The sequence below is a fragment of the Pinus tabuliformis genome, chromosome 1_2 (genome assembly GCF_031772625.1).
Source record: "Pinus tabuliformis cultivar Carrire ecotype Pingquan chromosome 1_2, CPIR1, whole genome shotgun sequence".
Lineage (NCBI taxonomy): Eukaryota > Viridiplantae > Streptophyta > Pinopsida > Pinales > Pinaceae > Pinus > Pinus tabuliformis.
Window position 1 is genome coordinate 1,267,432,600 of NC_142298.1, and position 27,035 is coordinate 1,267,459,634.

The 27,035-nt window shown below is 34.0% G+C and overlaps 1 protein-coding gene across 1 annotated transcript in view; it reads left to right on the top strand.

Annotated features, from left to right (window-relative positions):
* Positions 1-5,128: 5,128 nt before the first annotated feature.
* Positions 5,129-27,035, top strand: part of LOC149210837 (serine/threonine-protein kinase Nek2-like) — a 65,973-nt gene continuing 44,066 nt past the window's right edge. Inside the window, exons 1-2 of the mRNA XM_089396806.1 lie at positions 5,129-5,315; positions 5,448-5,520. The gene's annotated coding sequence lies outside the window, so the exon portion shown is untranslated. The remainder of the gene's footprint in view (positions 5,316-5,447; positions 5,521-27,035) is intronic.

A 27,035-nucleotide genomic window follows, 5' to 3' on the forward strand; every position in this document is an offset into this window, starting at 1 on the left:
AATTCAAATGGTGTCAGGGTTAATAGGGTAATATGAGAGGATCCTTTAAGGCATTAGATCCATTTTGCAAGAGGTTGGGATGAATGTGAACACAAAAGAAATTAAAGTAGTGATAGACTTATTAAAATAAGAACAAACTACAAATCAACTTTTGAGGTTAGTTAATAAAGATAACCCAAAACAATAAAAATTTAGGACTAGAGTTTCAATGAGAAGTTCATATGAGATGCATGCTTGAGAAAATCATTGCAAGGAAGGTGGAAAGTATTATTTTTATTGAGAAATAGGTATAGGGCAACGAAGGCTTGGGACTTGCAAATGTGTGCTTTCTCTTTTTAACAATCATAACCCAATGCCCATTTTTGGAAGTGAAGTATGGTGACTAAGTGCATTCAGAAGTAATTTGTACTAGATTGAGTGAGTAAAGAAACCCTAGATAAGAAGTTTCTAAACAATAAAAAGAATCATTCCTTACCATATGTGTTTAGGTGAAATATGAACTATATTTAAAAGACGTCAAGGCACCTAGAACACTAATTTTGTATAAATATAAAATCATTGCTCATGGATAACAACAAGAGTTTGATTAAAAACACTAATTTTGCATAAATATAAAATCATTGCTCACGGATAACAACAAGGGTTTGGTTAAAATCAACTAAGATGAGTTAAAAAGAAGGAAGAACACATGAAACCAATGATGTTGAAAAAAAAATTGATGAGACATATTGAAGAGAAAAGATGTTCAATTGGAAAAAATGGCTTAAGAAGTTATGTATAAAAATGCTACAAAAAGATAAAATGGAGAAAAGAAACCAAAGAAAATGATTCTACTCGATATAGAAAACTTCAACAAATAAGAGAAGATCAAAGTGAAAAAATACATGTTTAACATCCCATGACATGAAAAACATCTAATAATGCCACTAATTACTTGCTTGTAGAGGTTGAGATGTGAAGCATGTTGGAAAATGTAATTCCACTTGTCTCAGTTGTGATTTTCCATGTAAAGAGTCTGTTCCTATTCTATAGGAGTTGTTTCCCTAGTTTGGTGTGTGGTTGAGATATTATCTCAACCAACTGACTGCGTGACCAAGATAGTTTCCCTATCTTGGGACAACACTTCTTGTATATATGTAATATCATATTTGATTAATGTATGGAAAGATAGTTTTCACTATCAGTTTTTAATATGGTATCAGAGCCCCTGAGGGCCTAGCCCCTCCTGGGCTTGGCCATCCTGAGCCGAGGAAAATAAGAAAGTATATTTTTTTTAGCTTTTCCATCGAGAATTCTGAGAGTCGAGGGAGTGTAGTGATCATTTTTAAATTGGTGATTGTGGCATGTGGTGTACTACTTGTGCGTTGAGCTACTGGAGTGAGAGATTTAGCTTGTTGAGAAGGCCTCTACGTAGCACATAGTTGCATATAGAAGAGAATCAGAGGTTGTGGCGATCAACCCCTGAGATCTGTGATTAGATATTTGGCTATTCGGTGGATAGGTGGATTAGATTTGTGGCTCTATCGTTGTGTAAGTCGATCTTTAGGTGGATCATACTCTGTAGATGATCAACATGGGTTGTGTGAGCAGATTAGAGTGCGAGCAGCGGTGGTATCGATTCCTTCACAACAAACGAGTAAGGAATCCGTCGGTCGTTGTTTGCCTAAGCGTGGTATCTGTTGTCTTGAGCGATAGATTCTACAAAAAATCTTGAGGTCACAGTCGAGAGTCAACTAAGGAGTTTGCCTTGTGGTGTGACCTGCCTGGTGGTAAGCATTGGTGGCATTGAACCATCTAGCTGAGGAGATGGCATTATGCAATAGTTTCTGTGGATGATTGAGCGCTATGTGGTTGATTTATGGTAGAGCGAGTTCTCAGAGACAGTCTCCAGGTGGTGTTCCACACCTGTGAGTTGTCCAGGTTTATTTCAATAAAGTTGATTCTTTTGTTTTTAACATGGTATCAAAGCTCTGATACCATGTTAGTGGATCTCGGGCTGTTGTTAAAAGTTTGAATTTTTTTTATTTTAAAACAATATTGGATGTTGTCACAGCCTAACAATTACAATCGACCCAATCGGCCGAAGTATGATGGATCATTGTCAACAAAGTGTATTTTTGCATGTTGTTCATGCAAGCAATATGGATTTAGCTCCAACGCTTTGGAGAGAGACATTCCAACAGAAATATTTCAATGACGTTGGGGTTGTGTCAGGCCTTGGGAGAATCACAAATTTGACCCACGACTAGTTATTGCCAAGGTATGAATGATTTGTTACCTCCATTCATTGTTATTTTTTAGGATGCTGCAGATGCATTATGGTGCTTTTAGCGTCTTCTCCGAAGAATGCAACCACATTTCCAGATGGAACTCTGTTGGTGTGATGAAACAATTAGAAGCCATGAGAAGAATATTGTAGCTGACTGACATCCAATTATTCAAGCACTTGGTTTAGATTGGCGTAGAGAGTCCTCTCTTTGCATTTTGGATGTTGTTTGTCCTCTTTCGTCGAGAGTTGTCATTATATGTGCACTTTGTATGTGGGAGATGATGTGGAGCGGCCAAAAGTCTTCCAGCTTCCAGTGTTTGGGATGGGCCTAGTGGAAGGTTGATTGCGCAGCTATTCATTTTAGGTTTTAGGTTATTGAGCACACCCAAGAGTTCGTTGATGTGGTGCGTTTTTTTAAGATCGAGATCATCTTTGTTAGTGGGTGTGGTTCCATTATAGAGGGATTAGTTTTCATTGTGAACGGTCAAGAGATACAAGTTCTGTTAAAAGAGCCAGTGGATCGTCGATTGGTGTGGGGACCAGTGCTGAGATGGAGTTCTACAAAGCTGTGAACGGATCTGTGTGATTGTTTGTAGTATTGCTGAAGCAAAAGCGAAGATGTTAGAATGTGGGACCCCTTCCTTAGGTGGTAGTGGAGTACTTTTCTTTACTGCGAAAAACATTCCATTCTGCTAGAAGATTGCTTCAACTCGGCCATGATGGCAGCAAATTATACCTGCCTTTGGATAGTGAAGTAATTTCCTGTAGATTCCATGCTTTGACTGAAGAACTAGATCATATTCTAGATGGCATGCCATATGATTTATTAGAGATTTAAGATGAAATCAGAGACCAATCACATGGTGCCTTGACTCCAACCTCTATTTTGTCAAGATGCATGTATTTCACGTAAAAATGTCATTCATGTAAATCTAGTTAAAAGAATTGGATGTTGTATTGTTGTGACATTTAGTCTAGCCAACTATTGTCATGAGTTTGTGTCTTTGTTGGAATTGGCCATTCCAACAATAGACAAATTTAACTGCAGGAATGATTAACCATGAGATATAATGAAGACATGACAGTGAAGATGGCATTAGAGGAGCTACATCAGAAATTGGAGGATGATGGACAATCGAGTTTGTGTGAATTAGTGTGAGTTTGTGGAACAGATTCATGGTGTAGTATGAGTCACATATTGTAATTAGAAAAAATCTACATGTCATATACTCTTTTGTAATGGTTAGTTGTGGTCTTGAAATGTTTTATGTACCTGTTGTAAGACCCAGAGAGGCATGCATACCCTTTGTTATGTGTTCCCTCTGTAAGAGAGTTTTAACACCTTGGAAGAGTGTGTCATGTGGGATGGATACACTTGGGTGGGCCATATTGGTTTTAGACTCCATGAGGTGAAATTTTATAGCTAGGGGGAGTTCATCGAGAGGTTGGATGAACCATGTATGTGAAGGACTTCCTAGTAGACTGGTGGTTGCAGCGGTTGGGAACCCATGCATTCCGATAGATGGTTGTTCCTTTATATGGACATCGACAATTGCATGAACAAGGTACAAGGTGTAATTACGAGACTGGACCAGATGTAGATCTTGCAGATTGATATAGAGACAAGTAGTCATTAAGGGGGAGTGTTGGAAAATGTAATTCCACTTGTCTCAGTTGTGACAATTCCTATTTTATAGGAGTGGTTTCCGTAGTTTGGTGTGTGGTTGAAATATTCTCTCAACCCACTGATTATGTATCCAAGATAGTTTCTCTATCTTGAGACAACACTTTGTGTATATATGTAATATCATATTTGATTAATGTATGGAAAGATAGTTTGCACTATCAATTTTTAACAAAGCAACCCAAGAAGCCATGAGAAGGTAAAAGGTTATACCAAATATACACAAATATTTGTTGTTAAGTGCTCCTACATTATGCAACATGTTCACAAATTAGAGAAAGGTCAAATTTCATATAAAAATTTGTGAAACAGAAAAACAAAATTACATGAAAAAATTATATGAACCAGAAATAAGTGATTACAAGTCAATAACAATAACAATAAAACTAGCAACTTATACAAAGAAAAAAAAGAAAAAAAAAGAAGAGAGAGACTAATCCAATTCAATAAACCAAGTCCATAATTAAATCCTAGTCCATATTAAATTCTTTTATTAAATTACGACCTCTAAATTTATAATTTCTTTTAAAAAAAAATAACGCAAATAATATAATCTTTTAATTCCTTATAACGATTTATTTCATCTATATTACTAAAGTATAAGGTAAGATAAAGTTGACAACATACTTCTTTTCCAATTTGCGCCTATTAGAATTGCGGAGTCCTTACTGAAATTCATTAATAAATAACTTCAATTTCATCCCATATTTATATTTTTTAACTAAATTTCATAATTTTTAACCAATTTATGTCTAATTTTCGTAATTTTAACTAAATATAAGTTTTAACTACTTTGGCTATATATCCTTTTCAATTATATGCCAAAACAAGAGTGATAAGACATCAAGATTGGCAAGAAAATTAAGAGTCCCTGCCAACAAATCAGTTTTTTAACTTTACTGAGAATTCCAAGAAATGCCTGTTTTGAGATTTTTAACTTTTCCAGAAGGGGAAAGAGCTAAAGTCCCAGGTTGCCTGCGAAAGTTTGAGTTCCAGGCTGCCGCCTGCAGGCCGGTGGGAGCAGCGACTCGGTCATTCTACTGCCGCGGGCCCCAAACCTGGACGGTCAAGCAACTGCCGGTGAGGTTTCGAGGAAAATGTTAAAATATTAAATAATTTATTTTCCTTTGCAATTCTTTTTCTTTTTCTTTACAGGGGCGCAACTGAGGTTTACTCTTTCCCATGATCAATGTCTGGCACACTTTGAATTTTCTTCATTCTTTTATTTCTGTCTTAATATGACCGGACATACCTTGCAAGGCTCTGTTGCTTGTGGACGATTCTTCTGAGCTTCTCGCGAAGCATGGCAGCAACAGAACCAGCAGAAGCGGGATTTTGTCGCTTCGGGATGTTAAAATGAAGGTATTCCCGTTGCAAAATATGAAATCAAGCTGCATTCGAGGGAACCTGTGAGAAATTTAACGGCTTTGCCATTTTCTGCAGTCCAAATCACTTGCAAACAAGAAATAAATGTTTCTTTTATGAATTTGGCAGCTGGAGCATCTGAGTTTTCACCTTCACATCGAAGTTTGGATGGCGATTTTCTGCTCAAAGTTTTGGACTGGAGGTAAGCTTTAATCGTCGTTTGACATTTTGATGATAAGTTTTGGCCGTAGCTTTGGAAATTGTAGCCTTTATTTTGGAAATGATATACTGTACCATTTAGAATTTCGTAAATGTAGCGTTGGAGTTTGTAATTTTGCTTTAAACCGTAATTCGGAGTTCTTAGCTGAAATTTTGAAAATGGAGTTTGTGTCGTTGAAATCTTGCAAAGAGGATATTTGAAGTCGCAATCTTGAAAGTAAAATATTGTCATATGTTGAATTCTTGTCAATAGAAATAAAAACGGAGATTTGGCTAAAATTTGCAGAGGAAGCATTTGATGTTTTGCCGCGGAGATTTATCTGTTAAAATGTTTAGAATAAAGTGCATTTAAGGAAAACCCTAAACGTAGCGCTAGAGACAACTCAGGCGAAAGTCCTGAATCGATTGCCAGGAGTCTCCAGAATTACCGGCACCAGATGTCTCTGGACACTGGATCCTTTGGCCTTGCCGGGGGACGGGAGTCGCATATTTGAGAATATTTTCTCAAATTTCTGGGAAAAATTATTTCCTCAGACTTGTCTGCAGAGCTAACAACCGCTAAAATTTCTCAAAATATTGAGCGTTCAAATTTCTGAAAAATAATGTTTTAGCTGATAAATTTTACTTCACGCGTTAGAGCATTATTCTTGTCTTGATTGAAATCGACAAAATGAACTGGCCATTAATTCCGCCAGGAAAAAAGGCGACTAGGTTGGAATGTCCAATCCTTTGATCATTTCAACTCTTCGGAGACAAAGGCCTTTTTTTCTCAAAGAACCAATAAAAAGGCTTTTTAAATATTATCCTTCCTGTTTGCCCTATTTGTCAATATTATTAGTAACTCGTAGTCACAAATTTCGTGATTGGGTATGGTTTATGTATCACTTAGATGTAAATGGATAGTTTTTTAATTTTACACCTCACGTAGATGTAAATAAGCGCAAATAAGCGCTTTCTAAATTTTATACGAGAAAAAATTATTTATGATAGATAGATTTTAAAATCTATAAATGAATTTCAAACTTTCACATGTAGTTGTATTATCACGTGTAAACATAACTTCATCATGTGTATAGAGAATTTAATCACTTAAAATAATATGTTGTGGTTTTTAAAGGTACACAATTTATTTAGTCACTAATTTGTTCTTGGTTTTCGAGGAAAATGATCTCTTCCCGAACCAAAACAATTTTAGTTCATACTCTAAAACCAAAATATGGTTTCTACTCATCATTAATATCCAATACATATTCAATATTATATGTAGAACTATGTGTATTCGGAAAACACCCTGTCTTTAGCCTTATATATAAAGCCTCTTTACTAGAACCTTATTACACTGTATCCTTATTATACCTAAAACAAAATATGATAAAGTTATGACATATTTATACGCACAGTAAATTGTTTTAAATGATCGTTTACATCAACATAGTCATCTATAAAGATATCCACATGAGTTTGAAATGAATTTTACTATTGTGTAAAACAATGTGTACACTTTTCTGGGTAAGAAGTTTAATGTGCAACCATTAGTACTATATTGTCTTAATTAAAGTTAGATGTTGCTTTAAAACACATTACCTAAAAAAACACAAGTGAAAAAAAAAAAAAAAAAAAAAAAACATGAATGAAAGTCTATCCTTTACATAATACTGATAAATTTTTGTATAAAGATATCCACATGAGTTTGAAATGAATTTTACTATTGTGTAAAACAATATGTACACTTTTCTTGACAAGAAACTTAATGTGTGACTAATGGTATTATATTACCTTAATTAAAATTAGATGCTATTTTAAAACACATTACCTTAAAAAAAAACTAAAAAACATGAATAAAAATCTATCCTTTACATAATACTAATAAATTCTGATACATAATCAAAATATATTTACATATAATAAATATATCATAAACACAAAAATTTATTACTTTCATCACCAATAAATTATTATAAATAATCAAATTATATTCATATATAATAATAATATTATAAAATAAAATTTTAAAAACTATAATTACATGAGCAAATTATATTTACATATAATAATAATATTACAAACCAATTTTTTAAAAATTAATAATAATTATTATTATTAAAAATTAAATAAAATTATATTAACAAAAATTAAATTAATACTGTTAATTTTTATAAACTCTTTTTACTCTTAAAAAAATTACATGCATTCAAAAATTCATAATTACTTCTTTATACTCTTTAAACTCAACCACAAACTTAAGCTAAAAGTAACCACATTATAGGGCTCCCTCATATGTTATGAAGCATTACAATGTCTTGGTATAAGGTTTCTTTAATGCGATGTTGTCAACAACATTTCATTAAGTAAAATGAATCATGGGTTTAAGGAAATATTCTATGCTATTCGACTTATGTTATCAATAAAGGCAATTGTATTTAAAAAATAAATTATAATAATTATAAATTAGAATATTTATGATTTAATAATCAAGAAAAAGTTATATATATTTATTAAATGGAAAATATATGGTAATTTGTTAAGTTATTTGGTGATGCGAAAGTGATGCAAAGATGACTAGTTCAAAATTTTATGGACAAAAATTATTAAAATTAGGATTGCCAAATTTTTAAATAATTTTAACAATTTAAATATCTCTAAATTACAGTTTTTCAAATAAAAAAATTACATCAATTATCATCTCTACAAAAACACAAACTACTTGACAATTTAAAAATACATTAAAAATTTATATACATTATTTATTAAAATAATTAAGATAAATTTATATATATTATAGAGTTTAAAGATAAATTTATGTATATTATAGACTTTATTTATCTATATTATAGAGTTTCATTATCGTTACATGCTCATAGTAATGATGAGCATGCTTAGGTCACTCCAGGCTTTGACGTTTATGGATGTGGAGGGAGTGGCCCTACATAAATCGAATGAGTCAAAATCATATCTAAGAATGGAATATAGATCTAAAAAAGATTCTAATAAAGCCAATCCTAAAGTTCCACTCCCAAATATTATTATATATTATATGCCTATTAATAATGTTTTAATAGCATTATACTAGATCTAATGATTATTTCTACACACTTAAGTGATGCACATGTGACCGAAAGAGTTTGAGTTAAGTGACGCTATAGAATAAATAGCATAGCAATAAGCTAGAGCCTGACGTGCCGTTTGTGTATTTATTTTATGTCTATAATCAATGTAGCGCAATAGCCCCACTCGAGATAGAGCTGAGTCCTCATTTTGAATATTTTATGCCTTCAGTTTTAGGCCTTTGTGTTTTCCTTTCGTGAGGTTTCGATAATGTTAAATTGCGATAGCCCCACTTTTGATAAAGCTGAGTCGCAATATTGAACAATGTTACGATAATTGTATGACTCTGTTCTTTTTCTTTTAAAGGTATTTCTTTAAATCCAAGCCTCCGAAATGATGTGAATGGAGGTTGCAATAATGTCAAATGGCTTGTTTCTTTGAATTCCGTCAAAATATTAAGGTCTTCAAGTTTGAATTATAAGTTATTGACATCTCTATAACATAGGATTTTAGAGAATGATCTAGATAGTAGGAGTGGCTTCTTAACATTGATTGAATTTATATTCATATTGCATATTCTAGAGGGAAAAGTTAGAAGTGGGTTGAAATTTCATTTTTCAATAAATTTTTAAAAATTATTTTATTAGAAAACAATTTTATTTAAATTTATGGAAACATATATTTTGAAAATTTTTAGAACATATTTTTTTATGGATTAAAAATTTGATTTTGGAATTTCTTATTTATAATTCATATTATTATTTTAATTTATTTATTAAAATTTAAATAATAATATTATTATTATTTTGGTGAGGTTAAATTTTTTTAATGCATTATTTAAAGTGATATATTATAATTTTGATCTGTTTTGGTTTGTTATTACAGAAACTAGACCAATGGCAGAACATAAACTCTTAATTACTGAATTTTGATGTTTAAAATGAAAACCAAAATATACATGAGTTTTGGTCAAGAGACTCATATTATTTGATCATGTAACTAAAATGGACCAATAAGCAAAAAAAATTAGGAAAAACCCCAAGAAAAATAGTTGTAGCTCATTGGGACAAGGATGAGTTGGAAGGCTCCCCCTTAGTTAGCTTTTTGCCCTGCCACCAATAGCTTCTTACGTTTGGTAGAAGGTCCAAATGTTCTTCAATCCTCTACATGCAGTGATTTAGGGTCTTCATGTGGGCTAGAGTTAATCAAGCATTAACAAAATCTCCTCCTTCACCTTATTTCAATATAGTAAAACTTTGTCAAACAAGGTATTGATATGCCAATATAAATTTACTTTATGCATGTATTGATTGTGATGTCTCCTCATATGACTTGTGTTAGGTATCTAGGCGGAAACCTTCACTACAATACCAATGTTTAATAAAGAATTTCTTTCATTAGCTATGCCTCGCTTCACGTTGGTCAACTTGCCTTTAAATATCAATGTTGTTTGGTCACACTATTGCTTGGCTAAGGATTTATCGCATTGGTGAGCCTGCGCCCTCCCTTGGCCTCATGGTACATAATGTCATGCCTACAATGGGAACGCTGGTAAGGCATCCTCGTCACCTTAGATAGGAAAAAAAAAACTAAAATCTAGATAACTCTACAACAAAGGGAATAACAACACTAAATAATCAAGTCGAAGTGCAATAGCTGCAACAAGATTCTAGAGGATGAATGAAAAATTTCCAGGGATGAAAAGGAGTAGTGACTAGTCAAAGAAGGTTGACAAAATTAGATAATCATTGATCCATTGAGCATAATGAAGGTGAGAAGGGAAACAATTAGGAAAATCAATGAATTCTCTGGAGAACACCAACATATGCGCAAAGGAATCAAACCATGACAAATGTAGAAAAATTGGGAGCCAAGGATCCTAAAAGCCATGAAATTCATGATCATCATGACCTCGAGAGTGAACTAATTTCCATGACCTCCCAACACACGAAAATTGTTGGACAGTTGACTTTGTTTGTTTAGATGGCTGGTGTGGTATCAAGTGTGTTGGCATTGATGTCAACCTGATTAACATTGATGTTGGTGGCAGTAGGAGTACTAGAATTGATGTTAATCAGGTTAGCATTGATGTCTACTGGGGCTAGCATTAGTGTGCAAGGTGTGTCAAGCTCGGGGGGAGTCCCATGGTTGTTGCAGCCTTAGGTAGAGAACCGTCATAGTAGCAAGACATGAAAAAAGGCTATAAAGTCTTATAGCTATGATAGTTAGGGAGACTTAGGCTTTGGAGGAGATTCCTCCTTAACAGACTAGCTTAGATGCTTCTGTAATTGGCATAGCTGGATAATGCTCAAAAATAGCTTTCAAAAGGTCAATAACCAAGGCTCCACATCAACTTCATGTTTTGCAAGAAATTTCTTTGTTAGAGAAATTTAGAACTTAGTCATTTTTGGAGTAGGTTCGAGCTACGCAGCAAATTCACAAAGTCAAGACTTCGGCAAATTGGAACCAAGTCAGTGGTCGGGACACACATTAGAGTTTGACGAGAGATTAGAGCTTCGACCCCCGACCACCGACATGTCTGGGACTAGCTCTGAGTCGGACCCATGGACTAGTTGGGAGGTTGGTAAGTCGGGAGGTTGGCAAGTCAAAAGGTTTCTGCAGAATTCCAAAGGTTTGACCCCCAACCTCGATATGTGTGGGATGTGGTGTAGTTAGATGACGTCAGCTCAGGAAATATGGTAGTATGTTATTGGTCGAGGTGACATCAGCATGACATTGGTATAAGGGAACACATGGCAGACAGATTCGATATTTTTGAGTGGCCTAATGGGCCAAATCCGGTTGACACGTGTCACCACTCCAAACGCGCCATGTGGCACTGATGATGTCATCATGGCATCATCCTGCTAGCAGGGGCTCGAAAGGTTTTGGAGAGGGATGCAAAGGAACCGACAGGCTAACTCAATGTCTGGATGACAATGCAACTATTAGAGCCAACTCAGCCCGGTAGGCAGTTAATTGGTTGATGTGAGTGTTGGGTGGACCGCATCAGGACAATTCATCTCGTAAGGAAGACCCTGACAAATTACAAAGGGCACAGAGGAGAAGCGATGGGATGACTGGGCATCAAGATCTAGTGGCAATTGCATCAGAGAACTGGGCCAATGAAAAGGGCATCGAGCGATCCCATAGAACGCGCAAGCCCGTAAGGTTTACCCTGGAGGAAAATAAAGGCGTGTTGGGAATTTGGTTGAGATAACAAGTTGGGTGGGGAAGATTTCTTCGACAATTGACAGTTCCATCAAACGACGGAAGGCGTGTCTAGATCCTGGTTTTGTTGTGTTTTTATGTGTTAATGAGACCAGGTGCCTTCGGGCCAAATACAAAGATAAGGTGTTGGGACAGGAAGGTTGGGACTTAAAGTAAATCCTAGAAAGTTGTTTTTTGCATGATTGGTGACCATAGGTGCAGAAGGTTTATTGCATGGTGTTTAAGCCCTCAGGGCTATAGTTCAAAGAAGCACCCAGGTCTCAGTTTTGGAAAGGTTTCGTGTGTTTGCGACCATAGGCCTTCGGGCTAATGACAAAGAAAATGGCATTGCAAGGGATGGATGAGTCGACAACTCTTTGGAATCATGGGTCAAGCTTGATGCTTATGCCATATTTGGGGCCCGCTATAGATCGAAGGAAAAAACGTGAAACATGTCAACAACTTTGGAGATGAGTTCATCCATATTTGGCGGTTATGCGAAATTGACTATTTTCCATAGTTGGGTCAAGCAAGCATTCAAAGGATGTATGGGTCAGCAAACATCTAGCATAATGAATTATAATATGGAGTTATGCCATATCCAGATGATTGCCATAGTTGGAGAACTCTACTAAATCTAGTTGTTAGAGTCAATGGCTACTGCCAAGAAGCTCTGGACCAAGGCAACAAGGACCAAAATTTGCAGAACTTCTTAAAAATGGGTATGGTTCAAGCATAATTCTCCATACCTTATTGTCACTCACCCCAGGAAGAATTAAAATTGGAATGGGGAGTTTTTCCTCAGTATGGGTGCGCCATCCCTGATCATAATATATGTACAACATAACAAATTTGAGTTGTGGGATGCCATACCAAGGAATTTATGAACTCTGATGGCATGTTTTAATCTTCTTCTCTAGTCCTATGTGCCTTAAAGAGAAATGAAGGAGAGCCATGTTGTGTGTACATGCATAAATTAATGGAAGAGATCTTTGATTCTGCAGTTTAACTGAGATATAATTGTCAATACGGAGAAACACGCAGGTGCCCATTCTTATGTTTAATGCAGCTTTAGTGGCTAGGCAATTTTATGTAACAACAACATGTATAGTCATTGTTCAAGTATGCTTTCAAGTAGTGTGGATGACAACAATGATGACATTGTTCATTGTGTTGTAGAGGAATAAACCCCAGGATTGCAATGGAGAAAGTGGGGGAATTCAACATTGTTGAGAGAGCCGAGTGGAGAGTTTTGTGTATGAGAGTTGTTGAGGAGAGGCCAAGTGTGCCTAAGTTGCAAAGAGAGGCCTAGAGTGCCTATGTAGAGAAGAAAGGTTAAGAGTTCCTAAGGAAGTGTATAGAGTGTGTTGCAGAAATGTTGAAGATCGAGAGCTACTATGTGAGCCAAGATTTGTGATGATGAGTGTTGTTGCAGAATGCACAAAAGATAGAATGTTGCATGGGTTGAATGAATTGAAGGTTGCTAAGGAGAATAGGGTATAATATCAGGCAGAGTAAGTGCCAATTGAGAGGGCCAAGTTAATGAACACAAAGTTGAAATCAGGGCCAAGTGGGTGCCATAACAGAGTGCAGTGATTTCCTTATTGAGTGTGGGTTGGAGCCCGCAAACTCGGGAGTTGGTGCTTCCATCTAGTGGATATATGAGGAGAGATTGGAGGTCGGTGCCTCCTACAAGTGGGTGCTTGCATAATTTATAAGGTTGGTGCTTCATGGTAAGTTGTTCAGTCATCTCCAGAAGAAGGGACTTGGTGCTTCATGCTAGTGGGTGCTCACAAACAATCAAAGGGAGTTGGTGCTTCTTGTGAGTGGTGGCTCACAAACATTGATGTAATAGAGTAGGAGATCTTATCTACACCATAATACAAACAAGCTTTGGTGGGATTTCTCCCATAAAGGTTTCCATGTTAAACCTTGGTGTCCAATGTGTATGTTGCTCATGATGTGTGTTGATTGTTTACTTCATGTGTTACCATTATACTTTTTATTATTATCACATGATGGTTGCCAATTTTGGATAAAAAATATAAATTGGCACAAAAGTTTAAATTAGCCTTAACACTGATTCGCCCCCCTTCTCAGTATTAAACATTGTTTCCAACAACGATAGTCAGAATGGACTAGGGGCGACATAATTAAATAATGCTTGAGCATCGCTATAAACTGTAGAATAGGTGACTTAATTAAGATTGGGGTGGGGGGCGTAACTTGGCATGTCCCCTCACATCATTGTTGGGTGTGACAACTTGAATATCATTCCCCACTTCTCCCATCTGATATATATATATATATATATATATATATATATATATATGGGCTTGAACGTTGGACCCCTAGTCACCACAAGCCTTGTTTTCGTGTTGTTGTTTCCTATTTTTCATGGTTCATGGTACCGCCTCCAGTCATTGTGTTGATATGGCTCTCGTATGTGCATTGCCATTTGCCTTGCTTGTTGTTGCCGCTTTTGGTGTAGGTTTGTTTCGTTTCTACTATTGTTGTGTCTATCCATTGCCTTCGGTTTTGGTCGTTCGCTTTGTGGTATCTGCAGTTTTCACCCTGCGGCTTAGCCTCCTCTCCCCATGGCTTGTAATTTTTCTTAGCTTGCTCTCGATGTTTATGGTGTTGTTGTTGCTTTTGGGGCCTGGTCTATGGACCTGTTTTGAGGAGCCACCTGTCTGTTTACCACCACTGTGAGGTTTGTTGAACCATGGGTTAATGTATGTGGACCTTTGCAACTTGTATTATAATTTTTTGGATTTTTCTTGGTCCGTTATATTTAAGGGTTTTGACCTAGTTCCTTATGCTTAGCAAGGTTTTCTGCTCGGTGACCTAGGGTTTGTTTTCTTGTGTAGACCCTAGGGTTTAAATGTTAGTCTAAAATGTATAAATCCTTCCATCTAGTATGGTTTACATGCCGACCCTTTTGGGTTTCTTTATATAGTCAAAATATTTTCTCAGTTTGTATTTCTAGAATGCATTTACACATGAAAAATGTATTTTTTTCTTCTCAAATGAATAAAATTACTACAATGTTGTATATATATATATATATATATATATATATATATATATTATTATTGTTAAAATTAAAATTAATAATATAGTATAATATTGTTAAATTGATATTTTATTAAATTTGGGCAATGTATAATTTCAGTCTTTATTTGTTTATCGAAATTTGAATTTGAATAATCAATGAGCAGCGAGGAAATTTTCATAAAGATAATGTATGCAAACAACGAAGACCTTATGTGTGTTACAACATTGCTAAGAGGTCTTAAAATGCTTTTGCACGTAGGTGGGGATGAATGATGTTTTTCTTGCTAAAAAATACAAACAAATTGCGAAGGCGTAAATTATTTTTTTTGATGAAAAATAGATGTAGGACAATAAAGGTTTGGGGCTAGCATGTACTTTGATCTCTCTTTTAAATGCTTATAACCCCAATACTCATTTATGAATGCGGGGTAAGGGAACCAAGTATATCTAGAAGAAAATTAAACCATATCGAGGGAGTACAAATGCACTTTATAATAAATCGTTTAAGAATAAAAAAACAATAAGCCTTCGAAAATACTTCTAGTTGAAGCATGACTATATCCAATAAACTTAGAGGCATTAAGAACATTGATTTTATGCCTCTAAGAACACTGATTTTATACAAAAGGAAAATGATAAACATGGGCAATGACAAGACTCTAGTTGAAGCAAAACCAAAATGAATTAAAAATGAGGAAGAATATATGGACCAACAATGTAAAAAATAGTTTGAAGAGGGATATAGATGAAGTAAGATGCTCATACTTTGAAAAGTCATGTACAAGAATTTTACAACAAATAAAATTGAGAAAAATTGTGAAAGTACATCATTGAGGACAGCCTCAACAAATGTTGGTGGATCAAATTACGAAATTGTTTGTATTTAGCATCCCATTGCATGAAAAACAAGTAATGGTGCAACTAAAAACTAGTTGACTTCTGTTGAGATATAGAATATGGGCACAACCCAAGAAGCCATGGGAGGCTAAAAGGTTATATTGAGTATGTGCAAATGGGGAAGTAGACCTTAAGCAAAAATTTCTTCTATAGTGTCAATCACACATACATTTAATTACAGAAAAGTCAACTTTCATATAAGAGATTTAGAATCAACATTATAGGACAATCTAGTGAGAGGTTCAATAAAGTTAGCCAAAGAAATGAATGATCTGGGTAAAAGAAGCTTATTAAGCTATAATGAAGAGAGATCCAATACAATTCAGTACATCAAATCCATAATTTAGGTCTTACTGGCACACCACGACTCTAGTTACCAAAATTTCTTCCTTTATTTCAACCTTTAAACCATGAAGTAAGATAACACGTTAATTATTTTCCCTCAACAAAATTTGATAATTCAATTTTGTGGAAATTCACCATGAAAACTATTGAAATTGTAGATTATCGTAGGTATAAGTTGAACAACATCAAAAATAAATCGCAGATTATCACACATATATATTCAGCAATGTCTAAAACTCCTATTACATTGGTTATACAATTTTTTTTCCTTTGAAGTTGGCAAAACCTATCATAACTCAATTGTAATGAGGGCAACCATCATTAGGAGCTATCCATAAACATGGGCTAACTCATCATCCCTATTGAAGGAAAACCATGTTGCCTAAAATGACTTGCATTTTAACATTAAGCTCTTAACATATTCCTAACATTCGAATAAAATTAGATATAACTTTAAATTTTACTCTAAAAATAACATTTAACAAAAATGACATATAGAAGAAAATAACTAATTATACTTAAAGTAATAGCTATGGATCATGTAATTTTTTGTTTGTTTGTTAGGTAATGTGAGTCTTGAGATGACTAGCATGTCTAATCTATGGCTTGAGTAGCAACGACCCAAGAGCATCTAAGCCATCAAAATCACCTAGGATCGTACTCGGCCTAGGCCACACTAGCCCTTAGCATTACTAGATTACCACGAAATACCTTAACCAAACACCCTGTCATTGTATATTTTATACGCCATGAGGATAATGTAATTTTCAATAATATCTTAATTTAAATATTACACAATAGAGTATATATAATGTAATAAAATATTAATTTTAACACATTTTCTTTAAAAAGTTAACAATTTAACTTTACAATTATTTAAAATTAAAAAACCCAAACATAATAATTTAATTTTTTATTTAACCATTTATAACTTAGCAAAAGCCTAAATTCCACCAAAATGAAAAAACATACTCTTAAATCTTCCCATAAAAAATATTCCCATATAATCTAAAACCAAATTAAAAAAATAGTATCAACCACTCCATTATCCCATAAAAGAAGAATAACTTTTCACTACATTATAAAAAGAAACCTGCACTGTCCACAGCACCAATAAGGGGTGACCCACTTTCAGTGCTGGCCATGTTCGGTCGATATTATTGTTCAATTTTGTGTCGCGAAGGAGTTTAAAGCCACTGAGTAATGTTTAAGTTTTGCAATAAAGTTAAAAGAATAAATGCCACGAAATCAATTTTTTTTTAACTTTAACCAGAAATCCCCAGAAAAACATCATTTGATATTATAACCTTTTCCAGTCTGGGAAATTAAAAACAAAAGTTGTCGCAGGCTGGCCAGCAGGAACCGAATATCGGCCATTCTACCGCCGCCGCGTCGTCTCGGGTGAAATGCGGGAAAAAATGTTAAAATATTAAATGATTTTCTTTATTTTGCGATATCCTTTATCTTATTCTTTTACAGGGGCGCTTCCACGATTTTCCCATTTTCAAATTACTGTTTTCTTTTACACGGGTGCATCCACGATTTATTCTTTTCCATTTTAAATTTATGTTGCAGTTGGGTTTTTCTTATTTTCTCTATTTTTCTTTTAATATGATTGGACATACTTTGGAAGATTATACCAAACGACCGTTCCCGGTTTGTTGCTCAGCACGGCAGGAAGCGGGGTTTTGTCGCTTCCGGATGTTAAAATGCAAAGTATCCCCCTTGCAAAACAGTTTTGCAAATCAAGGTGCATTTGCTGAAATCTGTGAGAAATTTAATAATGCTTTTTCTGTGGGCGAAATCGCTTGCAAAACGAGAAAGATAAGTCTTATTTTTATTTTTAGCAACGTGAAACCCATGGTGCTTGATACAACGTGAGGTGAGTGTGAAACATGTTTATCTGATGATAACAATTTATGCGCACAATTCATGGGTATATGTTTTCCATTGAAATAAAACGTCATTTCTTTTACACGACAAACAACAATCCTTATGCTCAAAGATGACACATGTTGTATAAAGATGAGAACATGGACAACTCTTAAGATCAAGGAGGGGAGCTTGAGATCATCAGCGTACCAACAAGTGACCAAGGAGTAGGCTCCGAAATTTGCATGTGAGCCAAAATTTTAGAGGGTGATTGTAGCGGCTACAACAAAAGTGTAGTAGGAAATATAGTCTTTTTTGTACATCTCTGAGCACCAAAGATGAAAATTCAATTGCAAATGTGAAAGGTTGTAGCCTTGAATCTAGCCCCAAATTAATATAAAAATGACCATCTTGTTTTAAAAAAAAAAGAAAATCACTATGATTAATGAAATTTAAGATAATAAGTTAACAACCTAAGACTTAGAGACATTCTGAAAGTAAAAACCTGCTTTCAAGACCCACATTAATAAGATAATTCCAAATGACATAATTTTTTTAATAAAATAAATCACATTCCTAAATAACAATCAATAATAATTATTTGAAAAATAAATTATGAAAAATTTGTTATAATTAATAAAACTTAAAGTAATCAGTTAACCACCTAAAACTCTTAAAATCACAACCTAAAACTCAAGGGACATTCAGCCAGAGTAAAAGCCTACTCTTATGACATAGAGACTAATGAGATAATATTCCAAAAGACAGTTTTAGTAAATACATTTCCAGATAACAACTAATAACAATTATCTGAAAATAAATTTGTCCTAAAAGTGTTTTCTGAAATGTCGCTGTTTGATTTGAAAAATCACGTTATGCTTTGATTTGAGATTATAATAAATTTGCCACGAAAAGTAAGTGTACTTGGTAAGAATAATTATAAAGCAAAATGACTTTACTGGGGGCTTTTTTAGAGTCCAGTCCTTCAATAATTTAGGCTTTTTGAAAGAACGGCTAATTTGTTTTTAATAATTTTGGCTTTTTGAAAATAAAGCATATTTTGTTTTTAATCTTTTTCGCTAGCCCGATTTGTTCATTCCGACCATTCGGTAGGGGACCCGAATCAGTACGAGAAACGGTAGATTTTTGAAAATTTAACCACCAATTTAGACAGAAAGAAATTTAGTAGAAAAAATTAAGGTTAAATTTTGATTTGTACTATTTAAAATGGTTTTTTAACTGCATATTTGTATTCAGCACTTTGAAAAATCCCTAGGACGCTTTGATTGTGCAGAAATTACTTATCAACCTTGCGATTTCAATAAATTGCTGTCGGATTTTAGAGAAATTTGACCTGGAAAAACCTACCGAAAAAACTTCCAAAAAATCTCACTAAAAACAACTGCGAAAAAAATTCATACATACTACATTATTTTATTTTTATGGTAGATTTAATTAGGACCCACAAATGTGTATAGCTTTGAGAGATTTTAAAATATAACGTATTTTATTATACCCCGAATGTACACCACCACAAGGAAAAGAAAAAAGTATTCATAGTTCATTATTATTACCCATGGCATTATAATATCTCATTCTAAGATAGCGTAACATATTATATATTAAAGTATGATTACTAAGGGTGATGGTAGATTGATAATTACAATTCATTCAAATCAATGAGGACAAAATTCTGTAATTCCATATATCCATGAGAAAAGACAAAAAGAGAATCTAGCTAAAAGAGAAACTGCCCAACTTCTTCTAATCTAGCTAAAAGGAGAAACTCCACAACGACTTGGGAAGAAGGCATTCGTTGCAACATTTGAACAATAATGCACATGCTTACTTTTTATTTTTATTACTAAAGTTTTCCACATCGGTAGTTTTGTGGGTGCATGGTGTTACTCAAAGCTCTAACACCTCCATAGGTAGATGGAGTGGCCCCATATATATTGACAAGAAGTCAATATCATAATCAAAGTATTAATTAATGTTCCCGTATGGAATAAGGAGCTAACATGATAATTTAAAGTATTCATTAATGTACATATATTAAGGTCACCTAAGGTTTTAGTGAGTGTATGAGTGGGTGTTAAGGTCAATGTGGAATGCTTTTAATCTCTATAGTTGGACAGTACGATAGTTTAGTGGGTGCACGGTCTGCTGGAAGCTACGGAAACAGACACATGGTGTGGCCCCGTTTAGATTGAACAATGAGTCAAAAAACTTTGACGTTTATGACAACGGATAGGTGGGTTGGACTTATTTGTATGAGCAAGGAGACAAAATGATTATAAATAATAATGAGTATTAAATTTTCATAATTTATAAAATTAATGATATGAATGGTAATTATTTATTTTAAACCAAGTGTGAAAATTGTAATTATCTTACCATATTTTGTTTCAAAAAATCTAATCATAGGAGTGTTTAAATTGTATTCTGGTCATGGTAATGGATTCAAAATCATCAAAAACTCATGGGTACCCAAACCCAGATTTTCTAAAAGTTCTACTGGATTTTTGTCAAAATCTTGCCAAATTTTCCACTATTTTCTAACCAAAATTGTAGCTTAGTTAGACTATTCTTTAAAATAATGAATATCATAAAATTTATAATTTTTAAATTAATGGTATGAAAAGTAATTATCTATGTTAATCAAAGTAAAAATGATAATTAAAATAATGAATATTATATTTTTATAAATTTTAAAGTTAATTGTATTAAAGGTAATTTTTATGATTTATTATCAGAAAGATGCCTAATTTTTCATATTTAAAAATAAATAAATAAAATATTTCAATGTGTGTGTATCATATTGTTTTACAAATAAGGGGGTCTCCTATACCAATTTATGGGGGTCTTATACATCAATTTGGTGTCTAGTTTATTGGAGACCTTATACACCAATTTGTTGTCTAGTATTTATTGTACAGTTTGATTGGACCTAATGGTTATGGGGTCCAAATCTAGAAGGGGTAGAATATGTACACCTCCATAACCTCTAGCAATGGAATCCTTTTGTGGAGAGGAGTCTCTTGTCATGTAAACAAAGGTGCTTAATACACCAATTTGGTATTTGACTTGGTCATGACCTTAAAATTATATTATTATTATTAATAGTAAAAAACAAAATCTTACTTCACCTAAAGTTTCTTTCTACATCCTTGTGGCAAGGTTATATGTAATTCCTGGAGTGTAAATCAAATATATATATATATATATATATATATATATATATATATATATATATATATATATCATTCTTCTTATTTCCACTATGATATTGTTCTTATGACAAGGAGTCCCTCTGACCTTGGTAAATAACTAAGAATCCTCAAGGACTAGTATGGGTATGACTGTGAACACTAAAGAAACAAAGTTTATGATAATTAAATCCAAAATGTCCTCCCATGATATATTATTGTATAGTTTGATTGGACCTAATGGTTATGGGGTCCAAATCTAGAAGAGGTATAATATGTACACCTCCATAGACTCTAGCATTTGAATCCTTTTATGGAGAGGAGTCTCTTGTCATGTAAACAAAGGTGCCTAATACACCAATTTGGTATTTGGCTTGGTCATGACCTTAAAATTAGATTATTATTATCAATAGTAAAAAACAAAATCTTACTTCACCTAAAGTTGCTTTCTACATCCTTGTGGCAAGGATATATGTAATTCCTTGAGTGTAAATCAAATATTTCAAATATATATATATATATATATATATATATATATATATATATATATATATATATCATTCTTCTAGTTTCCACTATGATATTGTTCTTATGACAAGGAGTCCCTCTGACCTTGGTAAATAACTAAGAATCTTCAAGGACTAGTATGGGTATGACTGTGAACACTAAAGAAACAAAGTTTATGATAATTAAATCCAAAATGTCCTCCCGTGATATATTATTGTATAGTTTGATTGGACCTAATGGTTATGGGGTCCAAATCTAGAAGAGGTATAATATGTACACCTCCATAGACTCTAGCATTTGAATCCTTTTATGGAGAGGAGTCTCTTGTCATGTAAAAAAAGGTGCCTAATACACCAATTTGGTATTTGGCTTGGTCATGACCTTAAAATTAGATTATTATTATTAATAGTAAAAAACAAAATCTTACTTCACCTAAAGTTGCTTTCTACATCCTTGTGGCAAGGATATATGTAATTCCTTGAGTGTAAATCAAATATTTCTATATATATATATATATATATATATATCATTCTTCTAGTTTCCACTATGATATTGTTTTTATGACAAGGAATCCCTCTGACCTTGGTAAATAACTAAGAATCCTCAAGGACTAGTATGGGTATGACTGTGAACACTAAAGAAACAAAGGTTATGATAATTAAATCCAAAATGTCCTCCCATGATACTTTTGTTTATGGTATGATAGATAATTAAAGGATAAAATAAAATAAAGATATTATAAGGACGTGGTCAACTATAATCTAGAAGATCAAAAGTATCTCTCCGTTTTGACTAATGTAAAGAATAAAATGAACATTGCTAAAATAAGAACAAGATGTAATGAGTTGCATAGTGAAATTAGGCCTTGAACAGTTCCTAAAAGACCGTGGGATGGTGAATATGTCATCTTTGTGACACCAATAAGGTTGAAAATGAAAAACATTTTCTCTTGGATGTCTTATGCATACCCAAATTAGATCTTTTTAGATCCTCACATTTGTCATGGTGTTGTTGGTCTGCGGTATGGTGCTTTTGGTATGATGCTTGAGGCAAGGTGATTAATCAATATCAATATCAATGAGGTTAGTCATTCCCTGCATCGTAAGATAACAATTAGTGTACCAACTAGCAATGACAAGGATTAGATCATATAACTTTGCCATATCAACCACAAGTTCAACTCCAAGCAAGATAGAAAGTCTATATAAAAGTTAGTTAGTCCCTGGTCTCAATGCAAGCTTCGTATAATAAGAATTCGTGCTACAAAGATAGAGTGAAAAAGAAATTGATTGCACCATTAAATTTCATAACATTTATCACAATATTGACTTTCCTAATATTCTAACTCATAAAAACTATAGTGAACTTGGAAGGTGTCTCTTAATACTTTTTTGAATATAAAAATAAAAAAAATTCTAAGAACACAAATCTTTCGAAGAAAGATGTTGTCCATGTGAAGGACAATATTGTTTAGTGAAATCACATGATAGGTAGAGAAAGAAGGTTTCATTACACAATGAATATTAAAAGCTGACGTGATTCGAAGGGGGCTCCACTAAGATTCCATCCACCATCTTTAGTAATTGCCATTCATTCGCTCAAATGTGCAGTAAAGTTGTAGCCAACAAAGTTGAAAAACTAATAATTTTTTTTAATGGTAACATTCGTTTCGTGATTTCTATTAATAAAAGAAAAAAAAAAATGAAAAGTTATATCACCTACGTAATAGTATACAATACCATTGTCCAATTAAGGTGAATGCTAATCACAAATTTGTAACATCATTCTTTGACACTGAAATTAAGCCACCAAGTCGCATCATTCTTTCTCCAGAATTATTCTGCGTAATTTTAGATTGTCTTGAAAATCCCATGATCCAAATCTAGGTTTGTATATACCATGGATTTATTTTTTCACAAAATAAAAGAAAGAGTTGAAATGTCAATATTTGATTCACATTGTGAAAAGCAACCTTGGCGATTGTGGTCAAAGCATGGATTTGCTACATGGATCCGATGAAGCAATCACAATGATAGGAATAATGCATTGGCCCTCCTCATTTTTATTTTTATTTTATTTTCATAGCACTATGAACCTCGTATATTTTGAATAATCAAATAGATTTTTACAAATTTGTGTTCATATTCATGATATTTGAAGATTTGAAGACAAATTTAGTAGTAGAATTTAATTTCTTATTTTGAATAATCAAATAGATTTTTACAAATTTGTGTTCATATTCATGATATTTGAAGATTTGAAGACAAATTTATTAGGAGAATTTAATTTCTTGGTTTTTAGAGGTGGAAGATATTTGGGTTTATAAGTGTTTATTTATTTTTAGTGTTTACATTCCTATAACAATATTTGTTTTTGGATGTTAATCATGGAAATGTTATTAAAAAGATATTATGGGTTTAATTTTCATGTGGAAAGTAAGAATCCGATTGTAGTTAATGTACAAAATCTTATGGGAATAGTAAAGTGGATAGAGGGATAGATCCAAATGAATGGATAGATCCAAATGAATTATTATAATTGTAGAGAAAATATATAAAGCTAGAGCCAATATTGTCTATGCTCTCTCAGATTTAGAATTACATCACATAGATATGGAGAAACTTTCCAAAGAAAAATAGGGGATGCATTAAATGTATTGTTTGGAACATAGTGATAAATACAAAGTTTTCTCTAAAGCAACAACCTTTTGTTTTTAAGATGTTAGCTGAAGTCACTATGTCTAGCCACAAAAAAATGTAAGTTCTATTCTTAGACATATATAAGAAGTCATGTATGTGGTAGATGAAGAGGATGTCAATGCCATTATGTTGAATAATTTATCGTCTAAATACAACAATCCTATTTACATGATAAAATAATTACTTCTCAAACTCTGGATGATATGGTTAATGCACCCTTATCTGAAAAAATCAGAACCATTGAATGATATATAAAAAGTTATAATTAATCTAAGATGACATCAAGAAATAATTGTGACATATCAACTAAAGGCAAGAGAGAGATAGAATGTTATTGTTGCAAAAACTAGGGCATACAACAATTAATTCAAAACATGTGCCAATGGTCTCTTTAAAGGGAAGCTTAAAGAACCAACAAATATAACCCTTATTGAAGATTTATTGGAACAAAAAATGGGGAATATTCTATTGAAAAATCCACATTTAAAGAAGGTCCACACTTTGAAGATGAGTATAGATGTAGTGGAAGACATATAATTATTCAATAGACCAAGATGCTTGTGGATCGAAGAAACCATATCTCATTAGGGTTATGAGACATGCATGTGGGGATTGTTATCCAACAATTTAGGGGAGAAGTAGGACTTGTAAGGTTGATATCATACCTTCACAGAGGCTACAAGACATTTCAAGAGTTAACGATGTCCAACAATGATGAGAAACTTGGATCATAACTAGGGTGCTATACTTTTTGGTCGAATAGGGATCAACTTGAAGGAGCCTTTAGTAGTCCAAAAATTGTTTTAATATGGAAACTTTTGAAAAATATTTAACTCTAATTTTAATTGTGTTTTTTTCAAAAATAAAAGTAAAGCTTAAAAAAAAATATTAAATTATAAAATTTATATATATAATAATATTAAGTTGAAACTAGTTATTAAACATTATATTATTAATAAATATTGTTGAGTTATAATTGAAATAATCACTAACCACTTCCTCTATTGTATAAGAATTACTTAGATTTTATAAATATTTATAATATATATAAAATAAACAAACATTGTCATATAAATGAATACAAATTAATATTTGATATCTTTATTAAATTCATATAATTCTCCATAATTTTTAAAGTTTTTCATTTATATACCACAATTTATATTCTTATATAATATAATTTTTTTATTTATATAATAATAATAATAATCAATAAAGAGATCTTTTCTTTTCTTAAGAAGACTTAGATTTCCATGTTATTCCCATGAAAAGAGCTGCGACCCGTTGGAGCTGCGCACGCGCCTGATCATGCCCTAGGAGATCGACCCCAACCAGTAGCGCAGCGGCCTGGGCCTTGGCCCCTGCCATGGCCCTCCCGGATCCGCCTCAGGAGGATCACGATCCTCAAAAAGCCTTCTCAGATCTGGTAAAATCACTTCCTCCCCAGCGCCCCAGACCTGCAATTTCGAAATTTGTTAAGAAGCTAGATGTTCTTCAGGAAGTTCAGCTGCCTCCAACCCTTCCTCGCATGGCAGCGCTATCCCTTGCTGAGAAAGGACTCATAGGGCAATTTACAGGCCTTTGGCCATCGCCAAGAACAGTTCAAAGATGGGTCGAACGAAACTGGTCAGACAAGATCCCAGGAAAAATATCAATAAGATTCTGCGGAAAAGGGTATTACACATTCCACTTGAATCCAAAGCAGAAAATGATTTGAGCTTCAGGAACGGGCCGTACTTCATGGATTCCAAGGGTCTCTACCTCAATAAATGGACCCCAGATTTCGATCCGGAACTGGATATCCCCAGTGCCATTCCAGTTTGGGTCCGTCTCCCTCACCTACCTCTCCATTGCTGGGGAGATGAGTCGATTTGGGCCATAGGGAATGTTGTTGGCAAATACATTGACCGAAGCGAGCCCAAGGACAACATGCAAGCCCGCGCAAGGATTTGTGTCGAAGTGGATCTAGGTAGAGGACTACCTGAAGCAATAAAGCTAAAAGTGGACGACTGGAGCCATATACAGCAACTGGACTATGAGCAGATACCATTCAAATGTAAGGTATGTCACGAATATGGGCATTTTGCTAAAAGATGCACTAAAATTGTTAATGCAGAGAATGATGAGCAAGACGGTCACTGGGAACCTGTAAAAAAAAAGAAATCAGCCCCCCCCCCCCCAAGCCTTCCATGGATTCTGACAACCCTGGACCCTCTATCCAGCGCCCTTCCTCTTCCTCTCCCTTTCCATCTGGCCCCCTCCTTCCCGATCCGCCCCTCCCTTCCTCCTCCAACCCCTTTCTTATCCTTTCCACTGACGATTCCGTCCCTGAAAATCCCTCCATAGAGCCCCCAGACTCCCATCAACCTCAGATCATCTCTTCTCAACCCCCTCTCGAGCCCCTTTCATTAAAGATCATTAGAAGCTCTTCAAAAGAACATGAGCAACCAACGATACATACAAAAAATCGGGACCTGGCAGAAAATCCGCTAAGCAACATAGGGACGAGAACGCCCAGAAGGACATAGCAATGGGCACACAAACTCCAATAGAGTCCTTCATCCTTGGACACCAAGAGAAAGAGACAAGTGGTAAAGACCAGGAGAGGCGAGCACCTCTCCGCACGCCCAATGCATCATGATGAAAATCCTTTCATG